We start from the raw sequence: 15,370 nt of genomic DNA, 5'->3' as shown, positions 1-15,370 counted from the left end.
GGGCTTTGTTGTCCTCGGGGGCATCTGGCAAACCTACATGACAAAGTTGAGAAGGAACAAAAGAAGAAAGAAAGGTCCACGCTAGACCAGAAGTTACTGTGGGCAAGAAATTTTTCAAAATGCCCTTAAGATCAGAATTGGTTTTGCTTACTCCGCCTTCCAAGGTAGAATATCAGAAATAAATTACTTCTGCATTCTGATGAGGTACTTGCCATGTCATGGCTGCTTGTCTGTTTGTAGTGGTCTCTACTGCAGTCTGAAGAAATTGGACACTTCTGAAAACTTTCATCCACATTTCTCCTGGATTTTGGGCTTCAAGGTATTTTTGTAAAGTAGAACTGATGGATTAAGGAATTTATCATTATTTGTTTTTCATTTCCAAATTTTGTACAGAGCACCACGCATGTGCTTTCAGGTTCTACTGTCTTCTACAGTTTGGTGTAGCGGATCCTAATCTGGAGAACTGGGTTTGATTCCCCACTCTTCCTCCACATGCAACTAGCTGGGTGACCTTGAGTCAGCCCGTTTTCTCAGAGCTAGTCTCTCAAGAGCAGTGCTCAAAGAGCTCTCTCAGCCCCACCTACCTCCCATGCAAGCGCTCCAGTTCAAAAAGAGTCCTGCAGCCATGGGCTCCTCCCTTCCCGAGCTCACTGGCTGTGCTCAGGGGTGGAGCCCAGCACTGCGGCCTAGGGCAGCAGATCGTCTAGGGCCAGCACTGAGGGTACCTCATTTTTTATTCTAAAACTGGGGGGGGGGTTAACATTTGCCAAAACTTCCTCATGTGGCCCCACCATCCAAATGCTTTGATCTACTTGGAGCCATACATGGCTATCAGATGACTGCATTAATACAGCAAGGTTATAATAATTGATAAGTAGAGATGTGATCTCATTAGCAATATGGATGCTGTCCAAGCCATAGACTGAAAAGCTACCATTGGCCAAAATGCTGTAATAATATTTAGGGACAGGCAAAAGTGAGACGCTTCAATCCAAGAAAGAAGAGTGCATACAAAGGAGGAAGAAGAAGAAAAAGAGGAAGAAGAAGAAGAAGATGGTGGTGGTATTGGATTTCTACCCTGCCTTCACTCTGAATCTCAGAGTCTCAGAGCAGTTTACAATCTCCTTTACCTTCCTCCCCCACAACAGGCACCCTGTGAGGTAGTGGAGACAAAGTTTTGATCTAAATGATGTCACTCGGCATCTTCTTAGTTGGCAATGCAGAGTATTGTTATGGTACAAGTACTTGCCATGAATCTTGTTTGTTACAATCAACAATATGTGTTATATGGTACAGATTTTTAAAAACATTCTTTACAAAGTCTTTCCTCCCTCTCCCTCTCAGGTTTAATCTCCCATGAGCTAGCTTTCAAAAGGAACTTGTAGGGACTATATATGAAGCCAGTACTTCAAAGGAGAACCATAGACATGCAGATAGCTAAGTCATCTCCATTCTTTCAGATAATTTGAAATCAGAACTCAGTGACAAACAAAGATTAAAAGCTTAATCCCTGTCTCATCAAATCATCATGGAGTTCTTGTGGAAGATTCCTATGGCAACATGCTAACCACACAACATGTGGTAACCTTTATAGATGACTGGCTAGGTCATATTAAAATGAAAATCTTTCCATGATGAGTGCATCATCTATGCCAGGTCTATGGAATGAAAGCTGAAGAGGGACTGGCCCGGAGGAATTATAGGAAGCAGGGCTTCTTTTGTAGCAGGAATTTCTTTGCATATTAGTCCACACACCCCTGAGAGTCAGTTTGGTGTAGTAGTTAAGTGTGCAAACTCTTATCTGGAAGAACCAGGTTTGATTCCCCACTCCTCCACATGCAGCTTCTGGAATGGCCTTGAGTTAGCCATAGCTCTCGCAGGAGTTGTCCTTGAAAGGGCAGCTGCTGTGAGAGCTCTCTCAGCCCCTCCCAGCTCACAGGGTGTCTGTTGTGGGGGAAGGAGATAAAGGAGATTGTAAGCGGCTCTGAGACTGATTCAGAGAGAAGGGCGGGGTATAAATATGCAGTCTTCTTCTTCTTTGTAGCCAATCCTCAAAGAGTTTACAGGATTTTTCTTACATCAGGGGAGTGTAGCCTAATATACAAAGGAATTCCTGCTACACAAAAAAAGCCCTGATAGGAAGAAAAGGAAGTTGGAGTCTAAGAAAGGAACTGGAGGAGGCAATGGGCAGAGGTGGAAGATGCAGAAGGTGAGCAAAGCTGAAGTTCACATATTGGTTTGAAATAACTGAACCTAATCTCTAGCTGCGGAAGCTAAAGCTGCAGTTTCTTTTTATAGCCGTTTCCCTTCTTACAGGATAATTATCAGCAGTTTGGAGAGATTTTCTGATATCCCATCTAAGTAGCTCAAATAAAGGCAATTTCTTGGCAACTTTTTTGCCACAGAACAAAAGCTCGGAGTTTGGTCAATTTAGCCCTTCAGCAGAACACATTCCACATCCTTATTGAAGCCTGTGATTGATATTTTTCCAATTAGCAGTGACTAGGGAATGTCAAAGGTGGAACTGCTCTTCGGATTAGCTTCCAGAAGACGCTTACCCAAATTCAGACCAGTCTTTCATGCTTTGCCCTATCCTTCTCAGCTCAATGACATGTTTTTTTTAAAGTTTAAAAACTGACTGCTTAAACAGGAGGTACTATCACTATCCACCTCTACAATCAGGGTTCATGAACATAAGAAGCTGCCTTCTACTGAATCAGACCCTCGGTCCATCAAAGTCAGTATTGTCTACTCAGACTGGCAGTGGCTCTTCAGGGTCTCAAGCTGAGGTTTTCCACGCCTATTTGCCTGGACCCTTTTCAACTGGAGATGCCGGGGATTGAACCTGGGACCTTCTGCTTACCAAGCAGATGCTCTACCGCTAAGCCACCGTTCCTCTCCTTGTACAAGCATGGTCCATGCAATTACATTCAAAGCCTGAAATAAATATCCTCTGTGGTTACCATGTTTTCACTTTGTCCTTTGAAAACACTAGCTTCTTTCACTACAGCTAAACTTCATATATATAGACTCTTTGGTAACATCTGAACCCTGATTGCACCCCAATACATCTGGGACTTCAGGGATGCACCTCTCAATATTACTATAAAATGTATGATACCTAAAAAGAAGAAAAACTCCTTAACTTTTTGTCAGGAGCTGATGCCCAGTCCCAAGTTGACCCTGCCACAGCTGAGGACACCCATGACCAAGACTCACCCAAGCAAGGAAGGCTGGGAGAGGAAGGTGGCTGGGACTCGGGTTTATTGCTCTGTCACAGCCAAGAACAAGGCAGGGAGCTGGGCAAAGGCAGGGAGGGGTGCGGTCAGAAGACAAGGCTGAGCTTGGACTTGAGCAAGGCCAGAATGGGGGAGCCTAAGAGGCAGCCCTGAACAGCGAGAGGAATAGGGTTGCCAAGTCCAATTCAAGAAATATCGTGGGACTTTGGGGGTGGAGCCAGGAGGTTTTGGGGGTGGAGTCACGAGACAGCGGAGGTGGAGCCAGGAGCAAGGGTGGGACAAGCATAATTGAGCTCCAAAGGGAGTTCTGGCCATCACATTGAAAGGGACTGCACACCTTTTAAATGCCTTCCCTCCATTAGAAATAATGTAAAATAGGGGCACCTCCTCTTGGGGCTCATAGAATTGGATCCGCTGGTCCAATCTTTTTGAAACCTGGGGGGTATTTTGGGGAGAGGTACCAGATGCTATGTTGAAAATTTGGTGCCTCTACCTGAAAAAACAGCCCCCCCCCCCAGAGTCCCAGATACCCACAGATAAATTTTGCATTATACCCTATGGGAATTCGTCTCCATAGGGAATAATGGTATGCCCTGCAGGCATTTCCCTTCCCCCCCCCTGCTTTCTGATGACCCTGAAGCAGGGGGAGGGCCTCTAAACCAGGGGATCCCCTGCCCCCACCTGGGGATTGGCAACCCTAGAGAGGAAGCAGCAGGTCAGGGAGACAGGCAGTGGGGGGACAGAGGCTACCCTTTCTTTTGATAGTCTCCCAGATGGAGCAGGAAGGAGGAGATCAAAACAGGCAAGGCAGGGTGGGGCCAGGAGTCCTATAAAAGGGAAGGCACCACACCTGGCTGAAGGAGGAAACCAACCACAAACTGAGTTCAGACCAGGGAAGGAGAGAGGAAAGCGGAAAGCCATTGTGGAAAGGAAGAGGATCTGGTTTCTGGAACCCCCTCTCTTCCCCAGTTCTGAGGTCAATTGGTGGTGGTGTGGTAGATGGCAGGGAGACCATCTAGAGAGTAGGGGAACCTTACCCTTTTGTTCTGTGTACTAACAAGATAATAACACCGCTATTATAGTGGCCTTGTTTATCTTGCATGCTGTACAAACAGATATTTTTTCCAGCAGTGTCTGACAAGTTGCAGTTTTCAGTTAAGGGAATTGCTGCAGAATCTAGAGGAGAGGCATTTACTGAAACAAAATAGCTGCAGGATTAGTTTGCACAGACTGTTCAGCGGCCTTCTTTGGTGCAAAGCTCTGGGACTTGGAAATGAAACAAACTTCTTTCCTACAGATAGGCAGATAGGTAAACTTTGCTTCCAGCCTGCACAATCTTTTATTTTTCTTTACTGCAGGGGACATCTGTATAGGGGAGGATATTTGGAAGAGTAAAAGGTGAACTGAGAGACTCATTGATTTGGGGGCAGGAAACGCGTGCTGTGCTAACTTGCTTTAGTGTGTACCTCAAGCTAATAAGAGATAATGTACCTCTAAGCTAGCTGGGGGCCACTCTGACCTCCTGTTTACTAAGCCAACAAATTGTAAGACTTTTGAACAAACTTCCATTGCCCCTGTACACTGTCTGCATGGTCCATGCTTGTACAAGGCACATGTACCATCAGAACTTTGTCCTGTCTCTCCTTTCAAGAGTACCCTGGCCAATCATCATCACGTACGGCAGTGGGCTAAGTGCATGCCTCTGGCCAGTAGTGTCAGGGTCACACCATGATAGCAGCCACTGATTCAAGCTGGAAGCTGAACACTGAAGACCAGGCTTCTGGTATTTCTATCAGGACTGGACAATCCAGAGACAGTCTGGACTACTAGCAGTGGGTCCAGGGTGAGGTACCATTTTTATCTTCTGTGCCTGAAAAGGGCATTAATGTCTGAGTAAAAACATAGTCAGTTTTAGCTCAGTAGACCCTTAAGCTCTTGAGCTTTCCAGATAGGGTTGCTAGGTCTTTTCTGGCAACAGGCTCTTAAAACCCCCACTGCTCCATCAGCTTTCTTGGAGAAGGCATTTAAAGTTAAATTTACTTTCTTTCCATTTCTCCCTCCCTCCCCCATCTATATTCCTTCCTTCCTTCCTTCCTTCCTTCCTTCCTTCCTTCCTTCCTTCCTTCCTTCCTTCCTTCCTTCCTTCCTTCCTTCCTTCCTTCCTTCCTTCCTTCCTTCCTTCCTTCCCCAAATACCAGAGCATCACCGAGGCATCACTGGCATGATGGCATCACTTCTTGTGTGATACTGGCAACATGGCCTTGGCCTTCCACTTTCTACTGGTAATCCCCCCGACACACCAGCCAGCTGATCAGTGGCTGAGGGGCAGGGGCTGGCAGTGGAGAACCCCCACTCCCACTGCATGGTCTGGCAACTCTATTCCCAGCTCAAGTTTCAGAGTATTTAACTGCTAGATGGCTATGGTTATCACATCTCTCTGGATAAAGGTTCCTCTATATTCCACAGGCAGGGGCCATGGCTCAGTGGGAGAAGGAGGAGATTTATACCCCGCCCTTCACTTCCCAAAGGAGTCTCAGAGCGGCTTACAATCTCCTTTCCCTTCCCCTCCCCACAACAGACACCCTGTGAGGTAGGTGGGACTGAGAGAGCACTCCAAGAACTGCTCTTGAGCAGAACAGTTCTGAGAGAACTTGTGGCTGATCCAGGTCACTCCAGAAAGTGCATGCGGAGGAATGGGGAATCAAACCCGGTTCTCCCAGATAAGAGTCCACGCACTTAACCACCACACCAAACTGGCTCTCTGCTAGGCATGAATAAGGTCCCAAGTCCAGTCCCTGACATCTCCAGTTAAAAGGATTAGGCAGTAGGTGATGTGAGCAGGTGGTGTGTGCCTGAGACCCTGGGAAGCTACTGCCAGTCTGGGTAGACAGTTCCTTTTCTGTTCTTGGTGTGTTCAGAACTGTCCATGCATCCCAAAGTCACAGGAGGGAAGAATGATGTTGTAAGCTACTTTGGATCCCCTCCAGGGAGAAAAGCAAGGTTTAAATATCTACATAAATGAATGATATTCCTAAACAATAAAATAATAATATCCCTAAACAATAAAAACTAAGACAAATAATGCATTTAGCCAAATACCCTGTCGCAGTGCTGCAATGGTATTATGAAACAGGGAATTCTGATGTGGGGGGATTTATCATCCCCTGCTAAAATCAGGGAAGTGAAAGGAGCCAATTAGCACCAGAGCTTCTCATCAGGGAGGGAGCCATTGAGGGCCCTGCTCACAGAACTCTGAGGCCAGCCGCTGCTTGCCTGAGATCAGGATTTTGGGAAAATCGGCAGGCACAGAGGAGTGAAATGAAATTTCTCAATGCAGCTCGAAAGCCCCTAGTTTGATTTCGCTTCTCCCTTGTGCAAATCACTCTTGTATTTTTGTTCCTTCACATCAGTTTTTCCCCCTTAGCACATATTCATTTTTCATGTTATTTTCCTCCAAGTTTATAAGCAAGGTACATTGAATGTCTGCATTGTATAAAATGCTTTCCTTTATAAACCGTACAGAAGAAGAAGACCGCAGATTTATACCCCGCCCTTCTCTCTGAATCAGAGACTCAGAGCGGCTTACAATCTCCTATGTCTTCTCCCCCCACAACAGACACCCTGTGAGGTGGGTGGGGCCAAGAGAGCTCTCCCAGATGCTGCCCTTTCAATAACAGCTCCTGTGAGAGCTACGGCTAACCCAAGGCCATTCCAGCAGCTGCAAGTGGAGGAGTCAAACCCGATTCTCCCAGATAAGAGTCCACGCATTTAGCTACTACACCAAACTGGCTCCCAAACAAGCCAGTCATGAAGGCCAGCAACAAAATGGGGGGAACCAAAATCAGAGCTTTTTTTGAGCAGGAATGCCCAGGAACGCAGTTCTGGCTGGCTTGGTGTTGAGGGGTGGGGCCTAATATGCAAAGGAGTTGCTGCTGGGCTTTTTCTACCAAAAAGTCTTGTGTGAAACAATGGTGATGTCAGCCTAATATGGTGATGGCCTAATATGCAAATGAGTTCCTGCTGGGCTTTTTCTACAAAAATGCCCTGGCAAAGGTGATAACACTGCAAGCGTATGGAAACAGAGAGAAATAAGAAATGGCATATTTGTCCAGTTTTGCCTTCCTGGGATCCAAATGTTTATGATCCTGGCATCGTGCAGGCAACACTACTATTAACCAGACCCCCACATGTACCTTCTCAGGGCCAGGAACAGCAAAGGCAGAGGGTGCAGATTGAGATTTCTACGGTATGGCAACTGAAAAGCACCCTAACTGGAGCAGCCACAGAAATTATTAAGTGCAGGGCCAGCCCTGCCACTTGGCAAACTAGGCAGTTGCCTGGGGTGCCAGCCTTCTGGTGGCACCGAATTGGACACCCCATGGGACTCAGTGACGGGGTGAGAGAAGTTAGCCTTGCCTAGGGTGCCAGACAGTCTAGGGCCAGCCCTTGTAGAACTCAGCTCACAAGAAAAGACAAATTCAGATGGAAATCCCTTGCTGCTAGACAGCAGTGTGCTGCGGCAGTCACAGTGCCAGACTACTATCTAGGAGATCCAAGTTCAAATCCCTACTCTGCTGTAAACTTTCCTAGGTGATCATGGGCCAGTCTCTCTTTCACGGTAGTTGTGAGGTTAAAATAGGGAAAGAAGAATCGCGTTTGCTGCTCTGAGCTCCGGTGTTGATGTCCCAGGCTGCCTCCAGACACCTCGTCCCTGCCCCCCATGGGGGTCGTTAAATGAGAGGTAGGCAACGGTTGCTGCTTTGCTGCCCCTTCCACCTGCCCAGGACCCAGGTGGATGAAAGAGGTTGTGCTTCAGAGTGAAGCTGCACTGCCTCTTTTGTCCACCCAGGTCCCGGGTGGCTGAAAGGGGTGGTGCTTCCGAGTGAGGCTGCACTGCCTCTTTTGTCCACCCAGGTCCCAGGTGGCTGAAAGGGGTGGTGCTTTGGAGTGAGGCTGCACTGCCTCTTTTGTCCACCCAGGTCCCAGGTGGCTGAAAGGGGTGGTGCTTTGGAGTGAGGCTGCACTGCCTCTTTTGTCCACCCAGGTCCTGGGTGGGTGAAAGGGAAGGTGCAGCGCCTCTGCCTCGCTCCACGGCCCAGATGCTAACAGGCCATGGACCTGTACCATTCTACAGCCCAACCATGCCGAGGAAAGAGAGCATGGAAGATTAGGCAAAAGGGGTACAATGGAGCAGTCTGGGGAGGATTTCCATTCCAAAAACAGCTCAGGAGAAAACAGTTAAACCCGCTTACTGGAGCTTTGTGAGGCAGCAGGGCAGGAAATGTAGGAACGGGCAGGAAAAGGGCAAATCATAGGAAGCTGTCCAGGGGAGGAAGGTATCCAGCAGAGAGGCAAAGAGTTGCTCATTTCTGTTCTCCAGAAGCAGACAGTGAAGTTAAGAGCCTGTTGGGAAGGTGACAGTGTCTGAGGGAGGGTCTGAAGGACAACGACAGAGAGATACACCAACATGCCTTCACTTCTATCCTCCCTCAACAGATTTGCATCACTTTCTCCTGTTTGTATTCCAAAATTAAACTCTACAATTAGAGGATATATCTGTCCAAACAACAACAGTTGCATGCCAGTACATGGGGGCATACGTTTTGAGCTTCATCCATGAACCCATCCTATCACCAAAACTGAGGAAACAAAAATCTTCCAGAAAAATGTACCAATTAGCACCTCTTTTACAGCTGTGAGATACAGTGTTCCTAGTGATTAGCATGTGAGAGGCACTGTAGACAGAAAGAAAGTTGATTAGAGGTTCAGAAGAAATAAAGTCTACTGGTTGGATATAAAAGTTTTGCTGTACTTTAGCACTGGGTGAAACTTTTTTGTGTGCTGCATTGTTACTGAGCTACGATGTTTCTCAATCTAGCTATACATATTTAACATCCAAGAAGCTACCGATGGGGTACCTGAGCTGTCCCCTAATCTAGGAACATAAGAACATGAGAGCCAGTTTGGTGTAGTTGTTAAGTGTGTACTCTTATCTGGGAGAACCAGGTTTGATTCCCCACTCCTCCACTTGCACCTGCTGGAATGGCCTTGGGTTAGCCATAGCTATCCCAGGAGTTGTCCTTGAAAGGGCAGCTGCTGTGAGAGCCCTCTCAGCCCCACCCACTTCACAGGGTGTCTGTTGTGGGGGGAGAAGATATAAGAGATTGTAAGCTGCTCTGAGTCTCTGATTCAGAGAGAAGGACGGGGTATAAATCTGCAATCTTCTTCTTCTATAAGAGAAGCCATGTTGGATCAGGCCAATGGCCCATCCAGTCCAACACTGTGTCACACAGAGGCCAAAAAAACCAGGTGCCATCAGAAGGTCCATCAGTGGGGTCAGGACTTCAGAAGCCCTCCCACTGTTGTCCCAAGCACCCAGAAAACAGAGCATCATTGCCCCAGACAAAGAGTTCCAACAATACACTGTGGCTAATAGCCACTGATGACTATTGCCACAAGGACCCTATGATGGTGAGTTGGAGAGAAAGGAATTTACCCCCTGGTCACCCACCACAATTTAATGAAGTTTAAAGAGATGAGAAGATCCATGGAAAAATTCTCCAGTATCACAGCCAGTTTGAACCTATGAAGGCATTTTCAATAACAGAGCACCTACTTGGCATGGACAAAGTCTGAGATTCAATCCTATTAAAGATTTACACAATAAAACTGGGGTGAGTTCCACATGGGAATTTTGCCACATGTGGTCAGTGGGATGCCCATTTTGGGGAAGAGACCATTAATATGATGTCGTCCTCATTCCAAGCACAGTGCATGGGTGTCCGAAGGCTTAAAGCCAGAGCAAAGACATACCATCTTTCACTCTGATTGAAAGGGGAAATGGTGGAGTAGCTGTGAGCAGAGTATCCATTTGGAACTTCTACATGCTGCTAATTTGGGGAGGCAGGGCCTTTAAAACTGTCCAGCTAAGCTGTGTTTTTTTTTCTCTCTTCTACTTTCACCCCTTTAGAAGAAAAAGGTATTGGATTTATATCCCACCCTATACTCTGAATCTCAGAGTCTCAGGGCAGTCACAATCTTCTTTACCTCCCCCCCCACACACACACACACACAACAAACACCCTGTGACGTAGTCGGGGCTGAGAGAGCTCTTACAGCAGCTGCCCTTTCAAGGATAACTCCTATGAGAGCCATGGCTCACCTGAGGCCATTCCAGCGGGTGCAAGTGGAGGAGTGGGGAATCAAACTCAGTTCTCCCAGATAAGAGTCTGCGCACTTCACCATTACACCAAACTAGCTTTAATGGGCTTTTGGGAGAGTTTTTTCCCCGTAACAGCTTCGCCCCTTTAACCACAGCACAGATTTGGGAAGGCAAGAACGGTGGGGCAGTACATGCACTTGGAGCCTGCTGCCAGCACACTCGCCCTCAGCATGCTGGGGGCAGGCATGGCCAGGGGCCTAGGATGCCAGAAACCCTGGTGCTGGGCCTGCTCCTGAGCCTCAGTTTGGCCACCCCTGGTATAGATTATACTACATTAGATGGACCTTTGGTCGGCCTTGGTACAAAGAAACTTTTAATAATATGTGATGTCCTTGGTCCTCGTCTGTGTTCTATATCATCTTATTCTGTTTCAGGTCTTGATTTCATTGGCCCTGAAGTCCTGGTTCTGTTTCCAATGTGTGCCTTTCAGTCTTTGTCCTCAAAAGAATTTGAGTGATAATCTAAACTTCAGACTGCAGGAGGCTGCTCATCACTTTTCTTTTTAGTTGTTGGTGAGGGTGCCATGTGCCAGGAATACTACATTGAGACAAACCCTGAGATACATACCTTTTAAACATGCAAAAATTTTAAAAACAAGAGTTGAGGGTTGTGTGTGTGTGAACATGAGGCAACAACAATTCCCATTACGTTGCATGAGAACAACCATGCACAAACTGAGAGACCCCTGGACCACTCAGCAGTTATTGACAGACACCAAGAAAGCCCATCATGTGGCATGCAGATGCCCCAGATTACTATGTCACAACTCAAAATGTCAGATGTTATTTTGTGCATTTTAACCATGTGCTTTTTAAGTTGTAGGCAGCAGTCATAGATGCGACAGTAAAATTGGGAAGGGAGAACAGTGTTGGCCACCTTAGCGGAACACAGCGGTTCAAAAATCTACTAGGTAGACACATAAATAGAAATAAAACAATGTGGTTTTGAGAGCAACAGCTGCAATAAAGCTGTATGCAAGTGCTCTTCTTGCCTCAGTTTAACACAGTCAGGCTGTTTAGATCCAGCTGAACACTGTGTCAAATGTTCAGCTCCCATAATTGCTGTCCACAAATAATACTCGAGCCGAATCAGTGAATAATCAAGCATCCCAGGTCTTTATCAGGAATTGTTAGAAACCTGTAATTAGGAATGAGATAATGTTCCTTAGATTTTTATATATGTACTAAGATAGGGATAAGGCCAATTGGGAGAGAAAATACAACAGGCTATAGAAAGAGGCTCTGGGTGAGTGTCCCCCACACTTGCTGTCTTCCTACCCACTCACCTAAGTGAAAGCATTCACTCCTCCCAACCTTGGTGTCTTTCAAAGGTGGCTGTTTTCTGTAGGGGAATTCATCTGACTTCAGCTTTCCATCTCCTCCCTCCTCCCTGAAGCTTCTACCTAGGAAAAGGACAGCCTTTCTCCACAGTGAAGACCAAAGCCGCTTGCATCATTCTCCTCTCTCCCCTTTGACCTACACAACAACTCTGTAAGGTAGGTTAGGCAGTGAATGGCACAGGAGAGTGCCTGACTGGCAGTTCACTGGCCAACCACTGATGGAGTGCATACCATAGCCAATGGGAGAACCAAATCAGGCCAATTCCATTAGGTGATTATTATTATAGATTAAATAATTTGTCAGTTACTTCAGTACTCTGCTTTTTTGTTGTTGTTGTTGTTGTTGGGATTGTAAATTTGAATTGAGTACCCATGTTATATGACATTTATATGGCATTTTGAAGGTACAAATAATGAGCATAATTAATATGTATAATATTTTATAAAGAACAACACCAATGTATTGATATATTGATTTATTAATTTGATAAGGGACTGATTTTTATAAAACGTTTTATAGCCAGTGAAATGTTTAAGCTGTTTACACTGTTTCTTGGTTTACACTGTTTTATGTTCTGGCTGTGCTTTTGAATCTTGTTTCAATAACTTTTATGATGTTTTATGTTTTGATTGCATTTATTTCATAAGCTGCCTGGGGCAGGTTCCTTGGAGAGGTAGCACAAACATTTTCCAAACAAATAAATAAAAACACAAATGCTACATTTGGAGGGAACTGATGCAAGGAGAGAAAACAAAGTGTGAAAACTAAGAATCATGGGTTCAGTTTGTAGAAGGACAAAGCAAAATGGAGATGGATTTTCAGCTTGAAACAGCAAGGGTGACAAATTCAGAATCATTGATGTTTTGAAATGAGCTTTGCTTTTAACCATCCACTGTCCCAGCATAAGGCTGCTTCAGAAATTCATAGCAGATGTTGTATGCATTGCTTGCACAGAGGTTAATGGAGCACAGGGCTCAGTGTTGCATTGTATGTGCAACCGCCCTGAGCCTGCCTTTGGCGGGGGAGGGCGGGATACAAAAATAAATGTATTATTATTTATTATTATTATCAGGAATCAAGGCATACTCTCTGTCTGGGGCAGTGATGTTCTGTATTCTTGGTGCTGGGGCGGGGGGGCAACAGTGGGATGGATTCTAGTGTCCTGGCCTTAATAGTGGACCTCCTGATGGCCTCTGGGGGGGTTTTGCCCACTGTGTGACAGAGTGTTGGAGTGGTTAGGTCATTGGCCTGATCCAGCATGGCTTCTCTTATGTTCTTATGTACACCTGAAATGTTGGGTAGCCCTATGACCACGCTCTATCTGGTGATTTTTTTTTTAAAAAAGGAAGGTAATTATAAAGGGCAAGTGGGAGCCTGTAAGGACTTAAGGAGGAATCTAACTCCCCCCTCCCCCACTTTCTCTCCTCTGAATGGTCCCATAGCCTCTCCCCTTTTCCTTCTTCTTTCTTTCCTTCACACCTACCTTTATCTAACTTTATCTCTCACCTTCTGTTTTCCCTCCTTCTCTCCCTTTGGCAGCCTCTACACAGGAAAACTATGAGCCAGTTCCAGAGTGCCAGTTGCCAGGCCAAGCCAAGTTGCACAATGGGCAACCTGCAAGGACTTCAGAGGGAAAACCTCATTTCCCCCTATATGACTTTCCCTACGCTATTTCTTCTTTCCCTCCTCCTGACAAACCCCGTATCTTCATCCTTCTCTGATTTCTACCCACACACCAGCCTTACTTTTATCCCCCCCCCGCCCCGTTTTCACTATTTATTTGTTTGTTTATATCCCACCAAGTGAGTTTCCACAGCAGAAATGAAATCCGAGGTTCAGCCCCTCCTCTGTCTTGCTGACAGAAGGAAGCCCGGATCACTGGCAAAACTGTTGTGATCGCCTGGCAACAGCCAATGATGGTATTCATTTCTTAAAGCCATAGGTGCTTTTTTATTAACTCCCAATGTTTGGTTGGCATGTCATTGTTTTTAAGATTTCTTTTTTGTTGTTGTTGTATTTGTTTATTTGCAAAGCTATGGGTTTGCTTTTTTCAGGTTTGTAGAATAATCTGTCTTGCCTATTCACAGCTCCACCCCCTGGATTTAGATATCCTCATATTCGGCCAAATTGAGAATTAGAACCATTGATATAATTAATTTTAATACTAATAGAAGTATTGTGTGTGTGTATGGTAGTCACGAGGCTCTTTTGATTGATGGTAATTGCAAACGTGATTACCCATCATGCACAGAGTAGGTACCATTGTTTCAAGCCAATTGCAGGCAACCTATAACCAGCTATGGTTCATGTGCTTAGGGAAAGGAAGCAAATCACACCTAGTGGTCCTACCCACTCCCTGACCTCTTCATGTTGATCAGCTGGATGCACACTCTATTCCCATAGTCTTTGCAAGGTCTACACCTTTCAATCACAGACAGGCTGTACACCTGTACAACAGTGTACATCACTGTTTTCAGAATACTTGCCTATTTGTGCTGGTCATTAACTGTATTAAAATTGAACAAACGAACAAATACCTGCCTAAGACTTCTGCTTTCTAAGCATACACCATCATTTCAAACATAATTTCTCACTCATAAGGACTAGAAACTTGAGTGTATTAAACAAATATAGAAAGTCAGATTTGTCAAAAAGTTAAATTCTACAACCAGTATCACCTTTTGTTTTCTTGAACAAAAGAAGAGACCTGCTGGACCAGACCAATAGTCCATCGAGTCCAGCATCCTTCCTCACACAGTGGTCGACCAGCTTCTCTAGATAGCCAACAACAGGGCATAGAGGCTGAGGCCTTGTGATCTTAGCATATAACAAAGCTCTAAATATAAAACTTTATATCAGGGCAACTGCTTATCGAGTTGGGGTAAGCAGAAGAATTGGCTGTTAGCTGCCTTGAGTCTGCTTGCAGAGAGGGCAAGATAGAAAACTTAAGTAATTAATTAATTGTTTTAGCTCATTTCTTTTTTTAAAAAAGTATTCTAGATCTAAGTTTCTGAACATCCTATTATCTTAACATTACCTTCGCTGCACATCCAAAGTTATTCTAAAAAAATAAACAATGCTTTAGTATTTTTATGAAGAGCCCCGAGGCGCAGAGTGGTAAAGCTGCAGTACTGCAGTCGGAGCCCTCTGCTCATGACCTGAGTTCGATCCCAATGGAAGCTGGTTCAGGTAGCCAGCTCCAGGTTGAGTCTGCCTTCCATCCTTCCGAGGTTGGTAAAATGAGTACCCAGCTTGCTGTGGGGGAAGTGTAGACGACTGGGGAAGGCAATGGCAAACCACCCAGTAAAAAGTCTACCGTGAAAACGTTGTGAAAGCAGTGTCACCCCAGAGTCTAAAAAGCCTGGTGCTTGCACAGGGGACTACCTTTACCTTTAGTATTTTTATATTTTATTATTTGTATTGTCTTTAATCCTTGGTGAACGCTATAGTATTTTGGTTTTATCATTATAGCTGTCCATTTCTTGTGGGGGGGGGGGACACATTTTGATTTGACACAACCACCTTGTTCTTTTTCTTTTTTTGTTTAAGACAAATGACAGCTTTGGAAA

Source organism: Heteronotia binoei, chromosome 10 (assembly GCF_032191835.1).
Source record: "Heteronotia binoei isolate CCM8104 ecotype False Entrance Well chromosome 10, APGP_CSIRO_Hbin_v1, whole genome shotgun sequence".
Classification (NCBI taxonomy): Eukaryota; Metazoa; Chordata; class Lepidosauria; order Squamata; family Gekkonidae; genus Heteronotia; species Heteronotia binoei.
This window is presented reverse-complemented; position numbering follows the sequence as displayed.